General features: G+C 42.1%; 1 non-coding gene across 1 annotated transcript; it reads left to right on the plus strand.

Moving 5' to 3' along the window:
* Positions 1-5,611: 5,611 nt before the first annotated feature.
* On the plus strand, positions 5,612-5,685 carry Trnat-cgu. Its single transcript has one exon. It is a non-coding gene; the product is annotated as a tRNA-Thr (tRNA).
* The last annotated feature ends 348 nt before the right edge of the window (positions 5,686-6,033 follow it).

The raw sequence follows: 6,033 nt of genomic DNA on the forward strand, positions 1-6,033 counted from the left end.
AAGTCCCTCCTTAAAGGAACTGGCTAGGTGGGAATATAAAAAGGACAACCTGGTGCCTGAACAGCAAAGCTCCTTAGTTGCATGATTCAGTCGGTAGCTAGCAGGCAAAGCGTGCGCATCTTGTGAACTGAAAAGGATGAGAAGAACTGCAAGATTATATAATATAGCCCCTGATGTGGAAGTAATTCGACTTATTATTCATGGCGTACTTCGGTTAACTCCATACTAAGAAAATCCGTCACTAAGAAGGGAAATTTCATAACCTTCTTTGGAATAGCACAGGAGATCGACGCTGCCCCCAGCTTCATCTCAAATTATCAGTTGAGTACTGTAAAACTGCATGAACAAGTTACGTGTTTTCGTTTTCAATAATACGTTTGTGTTCTGTAAACTTCGTGCTGAGCCACCGTATTTCCTACTTAGTCAGAGTACTATCCCAAGCGTTACGATGAATCTGAGTATCCTATTTGACGTAACTAAAAAGCAGTTAGCTCCCTCAACAAAAGTTAATAACCTCTTTGGAGTTGTGAAGTACGTAACTATTTAGTGAGCATAAGATTTGAAATTCTCTACGTAGTTTTCGTAAATGGAAAGTTAAAGCTTCATCAAAACACAATTACTAACAGAAGATTTAAAGTATTTAGTTCAGAGATTTTTCTTACTAAAATAATAGGATTTACAATTCCACGTCTTACGCAGTTAATAGTGTTTCCCATATTGTGTTGTGACTAAAGTGTTCAGTCGCGATATGATTCTGTTGTTGTTGTTGTTGTGGTCTTCAGTCCTGAGACTGGTTTGATGCAGCTCTCCATGCTACTCTATCCTGTGCAAGCTTTTTCATCTCCCAGTACCTACTGCAACCTACATCCTTCTGAATCTGCTTAGTGTATTCATCTCTTGGTCTCCCTCTACGATTTTTACCCTCCACGCTGCCCTCCAATACTAAATTGGTGATCCCTTGATGCCTCAGAACATGTCCTACCAACCGATCCCTTCTTCTGGTCAAGTTGTGCCACAAACTTCTCTTCTCCCCAATCCTATTCAATACTTCCTCATTGGTTATGTGATCTACCCATCTAAACTTCAGCATCAGTTATTTTGCTCCCCAAATAGCAAAACTCCTTTACTACTTTAAGTGCCTCATTTCCTAATCTAATTCCCTCAGCATCACCCGACTTAATTAGGCTACATTCCATTATCCTTGTTTTGCTTTTGTTGATGTTCATCTTATATCCTCCTTTCAAGACACTGTCCATTCCATTCAACTGCTCTTCCAAGTCCTTTGCTGTCTCGGACAGAATTACAATGTCATCGGCGAACCTCAAAGTTTTTATTTCTTCTCCATGAATTTTAATACCTACTCCGAATTTTTCTTTTGTTTCCTTTACTGCTTGCTCAATATACAGATTGAACAACATCGGGGAGAGGCTACAACCCTGTCTTACTCCTTTCCCAACCACTGCTTCCCTTTCATGTCCCTCGACTCTTATAACTGCCATCTGGTTTCTGTACAAACTGTAAATAGCCTTTCGCTCCCTGTATTTTACCCCTGCCACCTTTAGAATTTGAAAGAGAGTATTCCAGTCAACATTGTCAAAAGCTTTCTCTAAGTCTACAAATGCTAGAAACGTAGGTTTGCCTTTCCTTAATCTTTCTTCTAAGATAAGTCGTAAGGTCAGTATTGCCTCACGTGTTCCAGTGTTTCAAGGGAATCCAAACTGATCTTCCCCGAGGTTGGCTTCTACTAGTTTTTCCATTCGTCTGTAAAGAATTCGTGTTGGTATTTTGCAGCTGTGACTTATTAAGCTGATAGTTCGGTAATTTTCACATCTGTCAACACCTGCTTTCTTTGGGATTGGAATTATTATATTCTTCTTGAAGTCTGAGGGTATTTCGCCTGTCTCATACATCTTCCTCACCAGATGGTAGAGTTTTGTCAGGACTGGCTCTCCCACGGCCGTCAGTAGTTCCAATGGAATATTGTCTACTCCGGGGGCTTTGTTTCGACTCAGGTCTTTCAGTGCTCTGTCAAACTCTTCACGCAGTATCGTATCTCCCATTTCATCTTCATCTACATCCTCTTCCATTTCCATAATATTGTCCTCAAGTACATCGCCCTTGTATAGACCCTCTATATACTCCTTCCACCTTTCTGCTTTCCCTTCTTTGCTTAGAACTGGGTTTCCATCTGAGCTCTTGATATTCATACAAGTCGTTCTCTTATCTCCAAAGGTCTCTTTAATTTTCCTGTAGGCGGTATCTATCTTACCCCTAGTGAGATAGGCCTCTACATCCTTACATTTGTCCTCTAGCCATCCCTGCTTAGCCATTTTGCACTTCCTGTCGATCTCATTTTTGAGACGTTTGTATTCCTTTTTGCCTGTTTCACTTACTGCATTTTTATATTTTCTCCTTTCATCAATTAAATTCAATATTTCTTCTGTTACCCAAGGATTTCTACTAGCCCTCGTCTTTTTACCTACTTGATCCTCTGCTGCCTTCACTACTTCATCCCTCAAAGCTACCCATTCTTCTTCTACTGTATTTATTTCCCCCATTCCTGTCAATTGCTCCCTTATGCTCTCCCTGAATCTCTGTACAACCTCTGGTTCTTTCAGTTTATCCAGGTCCCATCTCCTTAAATTCCCACCTTTTTGCAGTTTCTTCAGTTTTAATCTACAGGTCATAACCAATAGATTGTGGTCAGAGTCCACATCTGCCCCTGGAAATGTCTTACAATTTAAAACCTGGTTCCTAAATCTCTGTCTTACCATTATATAATCTATCTGATACCTTTTAGTATCTCCAGGGTTCTTCCATGTATACAACCTTCTTTCATGATTCTTAAACCAAGTGTTAGTTATGATTATGTTGTGCTCTGTGCAAAATTCTACCAGGCGGCTTCCTCTTTCATTTCTGTCCCCCAATCCATATTCACCTACTATGTTTCCTTCTCTCCCTTTTCCTACACTCGAATTCCAGTCACCCATGACTATTAAATTTTCGTCTCCCTTCACAATCTGAATAATTTCTTTTATTTCATCATACATTTCTTCAATTTCTTCGTCATCTGCAGAGCTAGTTGGCATATAAACTTGTACTACTGTAGTAGGTGTGGGCTTCGTATCTATCTTGGCCACAATAATGCGTTCACTATGCTGTTTGTAGTAGCTTACCCGCATTCCTATTTTCCTATTCATTATTAAACCTACTCCTGCATTACCCCTATTTGATTTTGTGTTTATAACCCTGTAGTCACCTGACCAGAAGTCTTGTTCCTCCTGCCACCGAACTTCACTAATTCCCACAATATCTAACTTCAACCTATCCATTTCCCTTTTTAAATTTTCTAACCTACCTGCCCGATTAAGGGATCTGACATTCCACGCTCCGATCCGTAGAACACCAGTTTTCTTTCTCCTGATAGAAAACATCCTCTTGAGTAGTCCCCGCCCGGAGATCCGAATGGGGGATTATTTTACCTCCGGAATATTTTACCCAAGAGGACGCCATCATCATGTAATCATACAGTAAAGCTGCATGCCCTCGGGAAAAATTACGGCTGTAGTTTCCCCTTGCTTTCAGCCGTTCGCAGTACCGGCACGGCAAGGCCGTTTCGGTTATTGTTACAAGGCCAGATCAGTCAATCATCCAGACTGTTGCCCTTGCAACTACTGAAAAGGCTGCTGCCCCTCTTCAGGAACCACACGTTTGTCTGGCCTCTCAACAGATACCCCTCCGTTGTGGTTGCACCTACGGTACGGCTATCTGTATCGCTGAGGCACGCAAGCCTCCCCACCAACGGCAAGGTCCATGGTTCATGGGGGGGGGATATGATTCTACCGATAGATTATTTTCTGGGACACCCTGCTGACAGTTGAGCCAGATTTAAAGGTGTGTTGTGACTAAAGTGTTCAGTCGCGATATGAGTCTACCGATAGATTATTTTCTGGGACACCCTGCTGACAGTTGAGCCAGATTTAAAGGTAATATTACAATAACAGCAATCAAGAATAAGCGGCTGGCTATAAATGTTCAGACTATAATGGATGTAGGCATCAGATGTTCCAGTTGAGATAATAAATATAAGGAAGATTAATAACATTTCTTATGTATTGACCACACTTTATTATTTCCAAAACCACCTTACGTGTTTCGACTTTCCATCATTTTCATTTTGTTCATTAAATACATCATATCACGCCAACATTCTCAATCACGAGAAAGGTGCAAACTTGTTAACTTGTTCCTTGAGAAAGCAAGTAATTTTTTTTTATTTTTATTTTTGGGTTATCAGTCTTCTGACTGGTTTGATGCGGGTCGCCACGAGTTTCTCTCCTCTGCCAACCTCTTCATCTCAGAGTAGCAACTGCAACCTACATCCTTAATTACCTGCTGGATGTATTCCAACCTCTGTCTTCCTTTACAGTTTTTGCCCTCTAAAGCTCCCTCTAAAACCTTGGAAGTTATTCGCTGATGTTTTAACAGATGTCCTCATCTTCCTACCCTTGCTCCTTGTCAGTGTTTCCCACATATACCTTTCCTCTCTGATTCTGCTCACAACCTCCTGTCACTCAACTTAATTTTCAACATTCGTCTGTGTCACCACATCCTGAACTATGCGATCTTCTTCTGGTTTTCCAACAGTCCAAGTTTTACATCCATACAATGATGTGCTCCAAACGTACATTCTCAGAAATTTCTTCCTCAAATTAAGGCCTTTGTTTGATACTAGTACACTTCTCTTGCCAGGAATTCCCTTTTTTCCAGTACTAGATTGCCTTTGTTGTCCTCCTTCCTCCGTCCGTCATCGTTTATTTTGCTGACCAGGTCGCAGTATTCTTTAACTTCATCTACTCAATCGTGATGTTAAGTTTTCTCGTTATTCTCATTTGTACTTGTTTTCATTCCTTTCGTCTTTCTTCGATTTACTCTCAATTGTGTTTCGGCCTGACTACAAGAGACGGCATGAAGATGAAGAACGCAAGAGCAGAGAAGGCTGTGAGACGACGTTAGTCAACAGAACGCTGACTAGAACCGCACCACAACAGGAGCGGCTTCTATACGAAGACAATATAAGCGCCGCTCCTGCCACCCTCGGACGGACAGTAGAAGACGGAGACTAGCAGAGGGACCTAGAAGGGCTTTGATATTAACAATGAATTTACAATGAAATGAACACCCTTAGACGCTTACAGGCGTTGACATACGTCAACGGGGGCAGATAAAAATGTGTGCCCCGACCAGGACTCGTACCCGGGATCTCCGGCTTACATGGCAGACGCTCTAGCCATCTTAGCCACCGAGGACAAAGAGGTTTGTGCGACGGCCGGTGAGCCTTAACTATATATATACTAAGATGATATCCGAAACAACAGATACCATCTTAGTATATATATAGTTTAGGCTCACCGACCACTTGACCACCTTCTTCTTCTGTGCGAATGCACAAACAGTGCCCGAACTCTTACGGGAATCGGCAACGCGCCGCGAGTAACGAGTATAATGGGCGTGGGACACTACGAATGTAGTGCGGGACAATACGTTGAGAATGTGGGTTTCGCGGGAGGTGCGCCAGAGATAAAACGCTGCAGTCCCACTATCCTCTGTGTCCTCGGTGGCTCAGATGGATAGAGCGTCTGCCACGTAAGCAGGAGATCCCGGGTTCGAGTCCCGGTCGGGGCACACATCTTCATCTGTCCCCGTTGACGTATGTCAACGCCTGTAAGCAGCTAAGGGTGTTCATTTCATTGTAAATTCATTCCAACGAGCTTCATGGTCACCGATGGTATCTGTTCTTTCGGACATGTCCGAAAGAACAGATACCATCTTAGTATATATATACTTAAGGCTCACCGGCCACTTGAGTGATACCATCTTAGTATAGATATTAATAATTACAGTGACTTATGACCGAGTGTGAATAACTTGCATGGACACTCTTGATAGCGAAGGACTTTGATTGTTTGCATGTCGTCAATCGCTTGCGACACGTTCTTGTTAACCTAAGCTGATTATTGTCAATCTACATTA

This window comes from Schistocerca americana, chromosome 2 (assembly GCF_021461395.2).
Source record: "Schistocerca americana isolate TAMUIC-IGC-003095 chromosome 2, iqSchAmer2.1, whole genome shotgun sequence".
Lineage (NCBI taxonomy): Eukaryota > Metazoa > Arthropoda > Insecta > Orthoptera > Acrididae > Schistocerca > Schistocerca americana.